The sequence below is a fragment of the Nuphar pumila genome, chromosome 12, assembly GCF_984573655.1.
Source record: "Nuphar pumila chromosome 12, dmNupPumi1.hap1.1, whole genome shotgun sequence".
Lineage (NCBI taxonomy): Eukaryota > Viridiplantae > Streptophyta > Magnoliopsida > Nymphaeales > Nymphaeaceae > Nuphar > Nuphar pumila.
In genome coordinates this window covers 106,411,856-106,427,452 of record NC_143260.1, presented here as the reverse complement: position 1 = coordinate 106,427,452, position 15,597 = coordinate 106,411,856, and the positions used below count along the sequence as shown (strand labels likewise).

General features: G+C 37.8%; 1 pseudogene; it reads right to left on the bottom strand.

Annotated features, from left to right (window-relative positions):
- Positions 1-981: 981 nt before the first annotated feature.
- LOC149821485 (protein NRT1/ PTR FAMILY 8.1 pseudogene) lies at positions 982-8,104 on the bottom strand (annotated as a pseudogene).
- Between the last annotated feature and the right edge of the window lie 7,493 nt (positions 8,105-15,597).

Here is a 15,597-nt window from a genome sequence, read left to right as displayed (position 1 = left end):
TGTTAGGTGCCAAACTTACAAGGATTCATATGGATCCCAAGTCTCATCTGTTTGATGAAAAATCAGAGTATGTGGACTATAGTCGTTATCGCTCCTTGGTTGGCAAGCTATTATATGTGACTGTGACTAGACCTAACATATCTTTAGCCGTGAGCAAGATAAGTCAATTTATGGACAAACCTACAAATACTCACTAGGATGTTACAATGATGATTCTCAAATATCTAAAGTTCTCCCCTGGTAAAGGACTATGGCTTAAACAAAACCCGCCTTTAGATGTTACTGCCTATTAAGATGCAGATTATACAGGGTCAGTTGTTGACAGAAAATCCACAACTGGATTTTGTGTGTTTGTTGGAGGGAATATGGTTACTTGGAGAAGTAAGAAACAAACTGTTGTTGCCAGGTCGAGCACTGATTCAGAATATCGGGCTATGGCTCAAACTGCTGCTGAGATGATGTGGGTTAAATCTATGCTGACTGATCTTCAAGTGAAAGTCTTATTACCTATGGAGATGATATGTGATAATAAAGTTGCCACTTATATTGCTAATAACCCAGTATTTCATGAACGAACAAAGCATATTGAGGTGGATTGTCACTATGTACGTGACCTAGTTCAGACTTGATACATTTGCACCAAGCACATATCTTCAGATAACCAAATTGCTGATGTCTTCACAAAACCCTTAATGAGTTCAATTTTTTTCAAAATGTTGTGACAAGCTGAGCATTATTAATATATATGCTCCAGCTAGAGGGGGAGTGTTGAGAAGCAATCATCGTTGCATATGGGTAGTTTAGTAACTACTCAAGAGGTCAGGGGCATTATTGTAAATAAGGTATTTTAGTCTAATCTCTTTATTTAAGTGAGATTAGACCTAATTAGCAATATACGATTCTTTCTTTCTCTCTCTCTCTTTTCTGATTTGCTTGAAACCCACATGTCGTCTTCAACATACACCATGAAGTTCAGAACACTTAAGATGTCAAACAACCAAAAGAAGTAATCAAGATGACCACGATTGACATTATCAGGTATCCAACCCGTTTTTCATGCTGCGTCGTCACAATGGTTACTATAATGACCAGAAGAGTGCCCAAGTAGTTGCCCAGTGCATTCATACTAAGCGACAGTGTGCGGTACAAGCTCCTCATAGCATCCGGTGCTTGGTCATAGAAGAACTCCAACTGTTCGATAAACGTGAAGACCTCCGCAGCACCAATGAGGAAGTACTGAGAAACTAGCCAGAAAATTTGACATTGGCATATGCTTTGGTTCATAGTAGTTATGCTTTTTTACCACATCAAGTCTGATGATCTCAATAATTGCATCAACAATTATGGAGAAGATAGAGATGACTAGCCCAATTCCCATCCGTTGGAGCTGGGTGAAGCCTCTCTCACTGCCTGTGTGCTTTCTAACAAGCGGCACAATTATCCGATCATAGATCGGAGCCCAGGCGATGACACTGAGTGTGTCAAATATGGAGAGAGCTACAGCCGGGATGTTAAAGTGCGGACCAATGCTGGGATCCATTTTGTCACCTTGCTCGACGAACATGGTGGATATCTGACTGTATACTGTGGAAAAAATAATGCCACAGGCCCAGATGGGAAGAATCCTGATGAGGGACTTGAGCTCCTCTACCTGTGTCACTGTGCATAGTCTCCATGGATTAGGGATACCCTTCACTTGATCATGTTCTGTCTGAACAGATGCTCTATCAAAAAAGCTGCACGGAGATTGTAACTTGTTAACTTGAGCACATAAAAAGAATTAGCAAAACACATGCAACGGCAGCTTAGTTCTGACTATAATTTGAGGTTGTTCTACTCATTTATTATAAAGCAGTTATCACTCCAAAACAAAATATTTTCTTCGCAAGTAAACGAAACACATGCAATTTTATTGCATAAAATTCATCAAATTTCATATCTGAAAACATCGAACAAAGATCAAGCAACATGCCAATCATCCTTGAAAATGGAAGCAGATATTCTTAAAGAGGTCTGAAAATGAAGAAACATCCACATGCATACAACAAATAAAAACATAAAAAGCATATAAACATGATTTAAATGGAAAGTTGCAGATGGAGAGAACAGCAACAGTTAGGGCTGTGCCCACAAGCCAAGCCAAGCCAAGGCAAGCCCGAGTCTAGGCTGTTCAAGCTCAGATCAACAGAAGAATAAGGGGTTTGAGCTTGGCTTAAGTTCAAGCTGTGCTTAAGCATGGGTGCTTGATCTCGCCTGGGTCAAGCTTAACCAAACTTGAGTTCAGCTCAGTTAACCCATATGTGCAGCTTACAATGTGTTCCTCTGTGCTGTCTTTGCCTCTTAGTTTGGTTGTTGGCTGAGTTTCACTAAGCTTATTGCAACTGTATTTGAAGTCAGTTTTCTGTATGGTGTTCTCAGGCAAAAATGATGCTCCATTTTCTCATAGATTGAGTGGTCGAAGATGAAAAATATGTACTGTTGGTGAATGGAACTAGGTGAGCTAATTGACTCTGAATAACGTCTAGAGCCAGAACTGTCAACTGCAAGTGGAAGAGATCATTCTTCTTTTTCATGGGAGAATGCACAAAGAATAAAATGTGACAGTAAGTTTTGATACTAGTAAAAGAAGGTTATCAAGGAATATGGACAATGTGTATAGCTAAGTCTAATCCATTTGAGATACGGACACTATTTTGCTGATGCTTTTATGCTTCTCTTTTTTGGTTTTTAACTTCCAAGCACTATCAGCTTCTTTCACTCTGCCTGCTCGTGCATCTTTAAATGATTATTGTTCTTTGACAAAATTGACGGCATGATTATGCAAATGTAGGTGCTCATTTTTCAACAATATTTTCCATTTTATAATCTGGGCACCTATTTTCTCATGCACGTCTGGTCCATAATATCTAGCTAAACGACAATTCGGATAACAGGTAAGCGCAGTGGTACGCACTTTTTTAAGATGCTTCTTCATATTATATGATACATGAATTTTATTACTACAAATCTGTTCTATTTTTCTTTAAAGAAAAGCAGCAGAAAATTTCTTAGTTTTTGGCTCCTTTACTTTGTTGTCATCAATGGTGGTTTTCATTTGGAGTGATATCTTTGGATATGATTTATCACTTGTTAACCACTGTTGTGAATGCCATTAACACAAATAATAGATTTTTTGTAGCATTAGTGAAATTTCATGTAGCTTGGCCTTTTTGCTGCAATTCACATGCATAACAGCTTTTATATTCAGAAAATATAACAATTTGTTTCTCTTTACTCAAGAGAGATCTAATAGTGTAGCTCTTATTCCATTAATTCTTTCTCCATTCTCGTCTTATCCAATCATAATGGTCAGTATGTGGATTGGACCATCTTGAGTCATCTGCTTCTCTTGAATAATGTATTTCTAGTGTTCTGTCTTGGACTCCCGCTGAACATGTCACCATAATATATACTACTGCTTTTATTCTTTCTATATTCTTATTTTCTTATTCAGAATTCTGTGCACCCTTATATTAGACAACAAACGACATCTGTTTCGGGTAGATACTTTCATGGAGACTCATCTGTAATCCTTAAGCAGAATCATTGTAGAATTTATTTCTATTTTTTATTTAAGAATACATGATTTGTGTAGCACTGTAGCATCTTGGTGAACCAGTAGATACCATCTTGCTATTAATTGTTCACTTTGTATCATCTGAATTGTAGGCCAATAAGCACATATGGCAGACAATGATATATACACAGGAGATGGGATTGTGGATATCAAAGGCAACCCTGCCAGCAGGAGTAAAACTGGAAATTGGAAAACTTGCCCCTTCATCCTAGGTATACTGTATCAATCATTCTCTGGGCTAGTGCATGCTGCCATTTTGTGCTATACACTCTGATTTGCATGCCTGCTTTACAGGAAACGAATGCTGAGAAAGATTTGCATACTATGGAATGAACACAAATCTGGTGAACTATTTGATCGATCGTCTTAATCAGGGCAGTGCCCAAGCATCCAAAAATGTCACAAATTGGTCAGGAACATGCTACGTCGCTCCACTGATTGGAGCCTTTCTTGCCGATGCATACTTGGGGCGATTCTGGGTTATGCTATTTTCTCTTCCATTCACGTTTTGGTAAGATTTGTGTGGACATGAAGCATTCAGAAACTTTTATTCAAGTTAGCCCAATTTTACTTAATAATCACATTGAGTAAAATGAGGAAGAATTGGATTTGTTACAGGGAATGACACTGTTGACTCTATCTGCATCAGTAAATGGACTGAAGCCAGCATGCCATGATGGCAAATGCCATGCAACAAGTGGAAATGTAGCTGTGTTCTTTGTGGCTTTTTATCTAATTGCTCTGGGGACTGGTGGAATTAAGCCTTGTGTGTCATCCTTTGGAGTATATCAGTTTGATGAAACTGACCAGGAAGAAAAGAAAAGGAAGAGTTCCTTCTTCAATTGGTTCTACTTTTTTATCCATTTGGTGCACTTGTTGCCTCTATTTTGGTCTACATCCAAGAGAATGTAGGCTTGGGGTTTGGGATTCCAGCAGTTATGTGTAATGAAACAAGGATGAGTAAATATAATGCCAACAAAGGGCTTATACACACACGAATTGAGGTTCAAATGAACCGATTACAATCTCATACGAGATGAAATATAAAACAGCAAAAAGGCATAAAGAGCCTATTGGAAAAGAGAGAGAGAGAGCCTTTGTATAAAATATCAAAATGCTTCAAAGAGCATTACAATACACTTAGGGAGTGAGGCTCTATTTATAGCGCCTCACTCAAGGAGTGGGAGGCAGTCCAACAGTAACGGTCATAAATATGATTGCTACAAAGTTTGAAAAAACAAAAAAACTAAAAAGAAAGACAAGTATTACACTTAAGTCCCTAGTGGACTGCACTACATACAAAAAATATAGAAATACCCTTGTTGGGTATTTGTATACATATAATTTTAACACTCCTCCTCAAACTTACGGTGAAATCACCGAAAGTTTGCTAAGATACAAAAAAATGGGGTAGTGGAAGAGCTTTGGTGAAGAAGTTTGCAATCTGAAATTCAAACTGGGCATATGGCAACGTAATAGTCTCATTCAAAATTTCTTTTTTTGTGAACATAGTGACAATCCATCTCAATGTGTTTCGTTCGCTCATGAAATGTGTGTTTGCTGGCTATATAGATGATACTTTTGTTATCACATCATAGTTTTGAAGATTCAGAGACATCAACACCCATATTGGAAAGTAGTGCTCTCATCCACACTCCTTCAGGGGTTGTGGTAGCCATTGCTCTGTACTTAGCTTCCATAGAGGATAAAGATATTTTCTGTTGTTTTTTGCATCGCCAAGAAATGAGGAAATCACCTAAAAATATACAAAAGCCAGTAGTTGTGTGACGGTTATTGGGATCTCCTCCCCAGTCAGAATCAATATAAACAATAAGATTTAAGGATGAAGAAGAGGATAAGAATAACGCTTTAGATATGGTTATCTTAATGTATTGAACTATTTTTAATATTATACTCATGTGAACCATCATGGGCGCATGTTGAAATTGACTCCTAGAGTGTACGACATGTGCAATATCTGGCCTTGTAATGGACATGTACATTAATGATCTAATAAGTTGTCGATAAGGAGTTGGATCATCTAATAGCACTTCATCTTCAACTCATATTTTCGCATTTATCATTTTAAGAGTATCATCTTATTTTGTGTCAGTGATTCCTGAATGCTCAACAATATCAGCTGCAAATTTTATTTGAGATAAAATGTATCCTCTTAGTGAATAGGCTACTTCAATTTCTAAGAAGTATCTAAAAACCAAGGTCAGTCATATCAAAGGATTTTTTAAGCAAAATTTTAATATCTTCAATTTCTTTTTTATCACTCTCAGTGATGATCATATCATCAACATACAAAAGAAGACTGATCAATGAGGTACTTATAGATCTCACAAAAAGAGCAGTGTCAATATAACAAGATTTAAATTCAAGTTTTAACATCGTACCACTAAATCGATCATACCATGCTTTAGGGGCTTGTTTAATCCCATATAGAGTCTTTTGAAGATGAAGAACCATGTCATTTTCAATAGTTAGACCAAGGAGAGGATCCTTGTATACTTCATTTAAGTTTTTATTTAAGAATACATTTTTAACATCTAACTGATATATCGACCATTTTCTAATGGATGCTACTGCAACTAGAGTCCTAACTATAGTCATACGAGATACTGGGGCAAAGGTCTTCTCGTAATCTATACCATATTCTTGAGAATATCGTTTTGCAACTAGCCTTGCTTTATATCTCTCAAGAGACCCATCACTTTTTTGTTTTAATTTTAAACACATATCTACACCCTATTGTCTTTTTTTCGATAGTAAAATGTTGAATTGTCCAAGTGTGAGCCTAAGTTTGAGGGAGGGTGTTAAATTATGTATTGTATCTTTTATATATATTTGTATATAGAGAGAGAGATACATATACATATATATCTCATATATATATATATATATATATGTATATGTATCTATCTAATTATATATATATATATATTCATAAACGATAAGGGTATATTCATCTTTTCTCCTCCTTTTACGCATATTCTTTCTTATAAGAATATGTATGTAATTTTTAGTTTTTTTTATTTCTTTATTTCTTTTTATTTTATTTTTTTATCTTTTTGCTTTTTAGCACATGGAGAGGCCCACCCAATATAATCGTTGGGCCCTCCAACAGTCCTAATTATGACCGTTGAAGGGGTCCCAATGATCATATTGGGAGCCCCTCCATGGTCTCCCATTGTATAAATAGGGGTGTTCCCCCTTGAGTTCTATATAGCTTTAGTAAAGCCCCTTTTGGGATTTCATATATCAAAGTTTATATTTTTTATGCCCTTGTGCATGTGTAGCCATGCCTTTGTGCACTTGTGAGTGTTCTCCTTTGTGCCTTTGTGCACTCTTTGTGTTTCTAGCATTGTGTTTATACCTAGTTTCTTTGTATAGAGATTTTTATAGGTACCTGCTGACAAGTCTATGTTGTATGAAACTGAAGATGCTGAATTTGGAATCCAAGAGAGTTGAAAGCTTGATGATACAAAATAACTTAGGCAAGTTAATAACCTTGTATTTCTTTGTTCTGCTTTGCTGTTGTTAGGAGTTGGCAAAGAATGACAAAGAACTTGAGCTCAATTAGAACACGCTATGCTAAAGCGTGTTTTATAATAAATGCACTAAAACTTAATTAAATATGCTCAGTGCATATCTACAAATTTGTGTATGCTTGTCTTGTTGGCAGATGAGGCACATTCGCACATACCCCTCTACATCTTCTCTCATATGTGGCCAATAGTAGCCACGCTCAAGGAGTGCTAAGGTTCGATTCTGACCTAGATGACTGGCCTATAATGTATCATGGCACTCCTTAAGCAATTCGCGATGAAGGCTTTCCCACCGCGGCACGAAGATGTGTTCTTCTTTAGTTACAAGGAGGTCATCCTTTAGCCAGAATCGTCGAGTCTTTCCCACTTGCACAAGAGAAACAAGGTGTTGCGTCGTTGTGTTCTGCTGTATTCTTTCACGGATATGGTTCAACAACGCACCCTCCAAGTGAACTTCGGAAGGTTGCACCCATGCAATCGCTAGTTCATCCTTGCAGCTCAAGGCGTTAGTAATAATATTGGTCTTCCCCACCTTATACTCTAAAGCAAAGTCAAACTCAGCTAGGAACATTTGCCATCGAGTTTGCTTGGGCATTAGCTTCTTCTGTATCTAGAAATAGCTCATGGTGATATTGTCTGTCTTGATGACAAACTAGGCACCCAAAAGATAGTGATGCCAGGTCCTGAGGTAGTGCATGATGGTCGTCATCTCACACTTGTGTACCGTATAGTGCCTATCCACATCCTTTAACTTTCGACTCTCGTAAGCAATTGGATGTCCCTCCTGCATAATAACTCCACCGATAGAGAAGTCTGAAGCATCTGTGTGGACTTCAAAGGGTCTTGAGTGGTCCAGCATTCGCAACACGGTTCCCTCACCAAGGCCTTCTTCAAGCCATTGATGACATCTTGGCAAGCTCCTGTCCAGAGTCATACTAGATTCTTCTTCAGCAAATCCATGGGGGGCACAACAATAAGAGAGTAGCCTTTGATACACCACCGATAGTAGTTTGTCAGGCCAAGGAATCACCGCAACTCTGGTACTTTGGTTGGCAGACTCTATTCTTGAATGACTTATCTTCTACCCGTCTATGCGCAAAAAAACATGCCCTACGACATAGCCAAGGGAGATGATCTCCTCATGTCCGAAAAGACACTTCTCTCACTTAACATAAAGGTCATTCTCCTTCAACACCTGAAACACTATTTGCAAGTGCCCGACATATCCCTCTATGTTGCTGTTGTAAATCATGATATTATCACGATAGACTATCACGAAATTGTCTAAGGGTAGAAGATCTTGTTCGTCAATGTTGTGAATGTGGCTGAGGCATTAGTCAACCCGAATGGCATCACCAGAAATTCATAAGCACCATAGTGAGTGACATAAGTTGTTTTTGGCTCATCATCGTCAGCAATTCTCACTTGCCAGTAACTCGATCATAAATCTAGCTTTGAAAAGACATGGGCATTGCCTAGCTAGTCGAACAAGTCTATAATCAATGGCAACAAATACTTGTTCTTCACCGTGACCTTGTTCAATGCACGGTAATCCACACATAGCCTTCTGGAACCATCATGATTCACCTGAAAGAGTACAAGGGCACCAAAGGGTACTTTCGAAGGACAAATAATGTCTGCCTCTAGCATCTCGTCCAGCTGCCTGCACAGCTCCTTCAATTCAGTCGGTCTCATGCAATAAGGGACCATGGCAGAGGTCTTTGCTCCCGAAGTCAACTCTATCTTGTGGTCGACCTCGCATCTCGATAGCAGACGCTTTGGCAGTTCTATGGGCATCACTCCTCGAAACTTCGCTAATAGTAGGGCAAGGATCGGCAACACTGCTGCTTCCACCTTCCTTTCTTTGGTGCACACGGCCACTAGGAATGTTTGTTGTCCCCACTTGACACCCTTCTTCAATTGCATAGTAGATAACATTGAAGTCTTGCCTCCAAGAGTAAGACATTTCACTGTGTACAATGAGTTTGACCCCATGATCATCAATGAGTTAAACTTTGACAACATCATCACATTTTGGCTGTGAAGAAACTCCATGCCCAAAATCATTCAAAAATTGTTCAAGGACACTACTGAGAAGTTAGTTTTGTCGGTCTAACTCCCAATTTGGATAGCCACATCCCTTGCTTCACCAAGGATGGGCTTGGCCTCAAAGTTCCCAATCTCGATGGTCCTCTGCTTTGGCATGGGCTTCAAGCCCAACTGCTTTGCCTCTTTCCACGAGACAAAGTTATGTGATCATGCATAATATATGCATTTTATTTATCTTTATTTATGCATGATCCATGATAAAATCACATTAAAAACCCGTCTTTATTGTTGTTTTCGAGAATTTGCTTCGAAACTCAATTTTCAGGAAAAACCATATTTTTCGATTTGGCCCTGTGTTTTTTGGTATTTTTATTAGATAGAACCTTTCTAATTCATAATTTAGCTTAGATTAGAACTTAATTAATTGTTTCTAATTAGTTTTAGGAAAAACCCTTTTGAAAAATTTATTTTTCAAGAAAAGACCTTTTTAGAATTATTGGAAATTTCATGTATCTCTTTTGAAAATCTGGTTTTTAACCTAATTAGGGATTATAAATAGGATTAAGAGGGCTGAAGAAGATGTTTTTTCCAGCAGCCCTCTTGCTTCCTCTCTTTCTTGCCCCCCTCTTCTCTCTCTCCCTTGCTTCTCCTCTCTCTTTTGCCGATTTCTTTCTCTATTATTCTCTTCTTCTTCTTCCTCTTCTCCTTTTTCTTTAAGCTTCAAACCCTTTCATCATCGGCAACAACTTCTTCGTCGGGGCCGTGTGGATGCAGCTAGATCAACCATCTTCTCTTCTCAACTCCTCCATCGGAGGCGAATCACGGTTAATCTCTTTCTCCCCCATCTCCATAGTTTAGGATCATTGCATGCACGTTTCTGGGTTTTCTGTATTTTTATCACATATAGCATCATCTGAAATTTTTTTTAGCGTAGTTTAGCATATTACAATCATTCATGTGCATTGCATATGACATAGGCTATTTTCTTGTATTCTTATCGTCGTAGTAGTGAATTTCTTTTTTTTTAGCAGATAGTCGATTTATTTCTGTAGTTAGGGTGGTGGCTTGTGCATGCTGTTTCAATACAAGGCACAAGATAGAATATGATCAGATATTGTTCACGCCATAAGAGGCATAACGCGTGCTGTGTGAATCAACTGCGTGGGGGTGGATCTGCACCTTCATGAGCCAACGTTTTCAAGATCCATCATCAAGCCCGACTGATCAAGTATTGAAGAGCATAATACCATGATTTTTGAATCACGATATTGTTGTAGATTAATTCATGCATGTTGTGAGCCGTTTGTTTTCATTAACGCCAATCACACATAGTGTGGTGGACGTTAATGAAAACGTTGATTCTCTTTATATCACGTGTGCACTAGTGGGTAGTTCACATGATAGGTGATTAACGTTTCCAGAATTAAAAATTTTGTAGTAGTGTCTTTTGTCTTATAGTTTTTTTTTTATTACTTAAATTAATAGGTTAGCAAATAACGTTTTCATATAGGTTAGCAATTAATTTATTTTATCTAGGATAGGTACAGGATTCATTGTAGGTATTGAAGTTAATTCCTTCTCATAGATTGGGTATTCACGTTGTTTTATGTTTTATAGATTAAGCTTGAATGTTGATTGCCATTGTGATTGACCATATACTATTTCAAATGCCTTTACATAGCTCACATATTCAATTATCATAGCTGTGTTTTGTTTTTAGTTGATGTAGTTTGATTTGTAATAGTTGCATAGTTTTATTTGTTAGTTTATCTTTAAGGTAGAGTTATAAGTTTTATTGACCAGCTAGTTCTGTTACCATTCACATTATTAGTGTATTGCATTGGTATTTACAACATATATATGTGTTTTATTTTTATTAGTTGTTTTAGTTAATTTGGTTTGAGCATAGTTAATATACTTTAGTGTTTTACTAATAATATGTTTAATTTTCTGCTAGTTTTAATTCGTGTAGTCTCTTATAATAGTTGGATTAATTTTTAGTTTAGTTATTTGTTTACAATCATCAGTGCTTTTCTTGTTTCCTGGTTGTTAGTTAGTTAGGCTATTTTGTCTTTTAGTTTAGTTAGTGTTTAGTTTAATTTAATTCTTTCGATGAATTTTTAGTGAATTAACCTTAGTTTTTGTTTAGTTTAGTTTCATCGCTGTTGCGTTTTGTGTTTTGTCTTTGCAGGAAACAATCGGACATGCGGTGAAGCCCTTTTTGTGCCCTTGAAGTACCCTTTGAGGTCCCCTCAAGCCCTCAAAAGTGTCCTTAGGGAGCCCTCAGAGGGCAAAAAAAAACATGCATTACCTGTTTCATTGAGGGAACAAAAAAAGGGAAGGACAAAGGGAAGCAAATCAATTCAAAGGGAACAATGACTCAAGCACTAAAGACACTTGCTTTTCTTTTTAGATTATGATTTTATTTCTCTTATTTATTAATTGGGTCTGTAATAAAACCATTTATTATTCTTTTGTTTAAGCCCTCTGCGTAGGGCAGCACTCCCTTAGTTAGTTAATTATTTAATTAATTCTTTTTATTTTGGCAATAAAGAGTAGTTTAGCTTGTATGTTTGAATACAAGTATCTTCTGTTTCATGAGTTCGACATGGACTCCACCACTCGTGCAAGCCGGTTTTTATATTTTTTGTGTCTGACTTTCATATTGTTTTTATACAAAATATCATTTCTAAAATTGTTTTCACAAAATTGACATCATTATGCCTGGCCTCAGAGTCTACCATTATTGCAGTAGACTTTCTATTTGCAATGACTTCTGGGTACATGAGCTTCTTGTTAACCGGCATGCTCTCGGCTGCACAACTTCTAATTGTGTTGACCAATTGCATGGCTCTCATCCTTGTTTGCACGACCTCAGTGACACTACTCTCTTCTTGCGCTGCATTGGCATGCCTGTCGTCCTTCATGAGACACTTTGGATATTGCTTTGCGATATGTCTATCGCCACAGAACCAACAAGTCACAACCCGCCCTTTATTGTCGTTATTATTGTACTTCTTATAGTTTTGCTTCTTGTTGAAATGGTGTTGGGTTGATGCCTCATCCTTGTTGCCACGTCGATCTTCCTTCTTGCCTCAATGGTCCAGCTTCTTCCCGGCCTTGGTCAATGGAGTAATGGGCTTGTGTTGAATATCCACTAGGCGATTGACCATCACACACACACATCTTTTAAAGTCTCAAGATTGCTTTTTTCTACTTTGGATTGTGCCCACGATTATAGTCTCACTATAAACCAGTTGAGTTTGTCTTCATCTGGCATATTAGATACCTCTAGCATGAGCTTCTGAAACGTTCTGATATAGTCTTGCAACAATTCGGTATCTTAAGTTCTACCACCATCCAATAAGCTTATCTATGTATGTTCCTTGGCATAAAGTAGTTGTGTATCTCATTTTTGAAGGCTTCAAAGGTATCAATTATGCAGTGCCCTCTTTCCATATCATTGTGTTTCCTTCTCTATCAGGCTATGACATTTTCATCAAGTAGAGTTGTTGCAGCTTTCACACTGAGGTCCTTGGCCAATATGCTTTGAATGTCCAAGTAGTCTTCCACCTGTAACAGAAAAATCTCCATGGGCTTGCTATCTCTGGAACCATTGAACTTCGTTGACCTTGGCACATCTATCTTTGATGACCTATCACCATTTTCGCCATTTAGGGTCACTGTTCGCTGCAAAGTATGGTTCTTTAACAAAGCTCTCCTACTTTAGTCTGTAAGGCAGTCACTGTCATAGTCAGCGAAGCAACATGTCCCATCAACAAGTTCATCTGCTCTCGTAGGCTATTCACCTTGTTGTTCAGTCTTTCAAATGACTCAAATATGCATGAAATAGCTTTCTTATGCGAAGTCACATCAGCCACCAGTCTATTGACAGACTCAACCATCTGCTCTTGGCCCCGAGGTGAACCCATCTCTTCGGTCTCGGCAAGTGACTTACCTTTGGTGCTACACAAATTGTATTGGGGCACCATGATATCTTGCTCACAAATCACGGCTTGTTGGCGCATCTGTCGACACTAACTCTGGAGTCCCTTCCCCAACTCGAGAACGGGTTTTGGTACCACTTGTCATGGGCCTATTTCTTTAATAGGCCAGTGTGGCACAGCGGTCCTTCCATACCACTGCAAGCCTTCTGGTCGCTCGTTTGCCGCTTGCGGAAGCTTAGATAACTCAGAGTGCAAGAGCGTGAAAGAAGAGAGAGTGAGAGAAATTGCAATCACTTAAAAGTAATCACAATGAGGGTGAACAAAAGAAAGCTCAACGCATTTGCATTCATTCACAATTTTGCCTGCAGGCTCATTACAGTTCAGATCTATGGGCTAACCCTTCAGTGTATTGATCAACCTGAACCAAGGTGTAAGGTTGGCCCAGAAAAAGTTACAAGTGACTCAACACTTACATCATGACTCAACCAAAGCAAAATAGACTCTAGACACAACTGTATAAAGTAGATCAAATTCCACTATTATCTAGTGCACATTATTTTTTGACTATTGTGGATGATTATACTCGTTCTACTTGGGTTTATTTGATGCACTATAAATCTAAAACTTTTTATTTAATTCAAGACTTCTTTGCTATGGTCAAAACTCAATTCAAAGTCCAAATTCAAAAGGTCAGAAGTGACAATGGGAGTGAATTCTTTTCTAATGATATGCAATCATACTTTCGTAAACAAGGTATACTTCACCAACATAGTTGTGTTTCAACACCTTAATAAAATGGGGTGGTTGAATGTAAAAATTGAGACCTCCAAAATATGACATGTGTTTTGCATTTTCAAGCTCATCTTTCTATAAAATTTTGAGGGAATGCATATTGACAGTGACCTACCTTATTAATTTAGTCCCTAGCAAGGCTCTAGCTGGGAAAACACCACATGAACTATTATTCTGCAAAAACCCTAACTATAAACATCTAAAGGTTTTGGGATGTTTATATTATGCTCACAACATAAATCATTCTCACAAGGTTGATATCAGAACCAAAAGATGCATGGTTATCAGTTACCCTTATGTGCAAGCAACATATTGTTTATATGATCTCTAATCTCATACTACCTTCACCAGTCAAGATGTTGTCTTTCATGAACACATTTTTTTATTTCAGTCTGCCATATTGCATGCATCGAACAATGATGACATTGTTGTCCTACCCATATCCATTTCTGAGTCCATACCAGCAGATTTCTCTAAAAAACGAATAGTCGACACCCACTATGCCAATGTTCCTACACCATGCCCTAATATCGAACATGCACCATCTAGTCCTGATATCAAACCAACACAATCTAGTCCTAATGTTGAACCAACATAATCCAGTACACCCCAACCTAAACCTCCTCATCCCATCCCAACTAGATGTTCCACTAGGGAACGATCTAAACATGTTCATCTCAAAGATTACAAGTGCTATGTTGCAACTTGCCTACACTTGTCGAACGTCAAAAGTGTCACCCAGAAAGGTATAAGGTACCCTCTCACCCATTATCTCACCTATGAAAATGTTTCTACTTCTCATTGTGCCTTCCTTGTAGCTATCATTCAAAATTTTGAACATCAGTCATTTGCCCAAGCTATGAAATGTGCATATTGGCAAGAGGTTGTGGTAGTCAAAATTTGGGCTCTGGAAGACAATCACACTTAGATGATCACTCGTCTTCCTCCCAACAAACAACTTAATGGCTATAAATAGGTTTATAAAGTCAAACATAAATCAGATGGTTCTATCGAGCATTACAAAGCACGACTTGTAGCAAAGAGATACACTCAAATTGAGGGATTCTACTACCATGAAACCTTTGCTCACATGACCAAACTTGTCATTATTCGGTGTCTCTTGGCAATGGCTGCCATTAAAAACTGGGTGCTTCACTAGTTTGACGTTAATAATGCCTTTTTACATAGATATCTCAATGAAGAGATTCACATGACCTTGCCTCTGGGGTTTGGTCGACAGAGAGAGCAACATGTTTTTCAGTTCAACAAATCTATTTACGGACTCAAGCAATCATCTTGTAACTAGTTTGCAAAATTATCTACTTTTCTCAAAGGAATTAGCTTCACGTGGTCTAAAGTCAATTACTCTTTATTTTCATGCATCACCAAGCAAGGATGTGTATTGATCAAAGATGATGTGATGCAACTTGATCAATTAAAAACACTTCTCAATAATGTGTTCCATATCAAACATCTAAGGGGTGCTCAATTTTTTTTTTGAAAATTGAGGTGACAAATCAAGAAAGGGCATATTCTTGTCACAACACAAATACACATTAGACATCCTTGGAGATCATGGTTATTTGGGAGACAAGTCATCAAAGTTTCCTATGAAAAAACATTTGAAACTATATTCAAA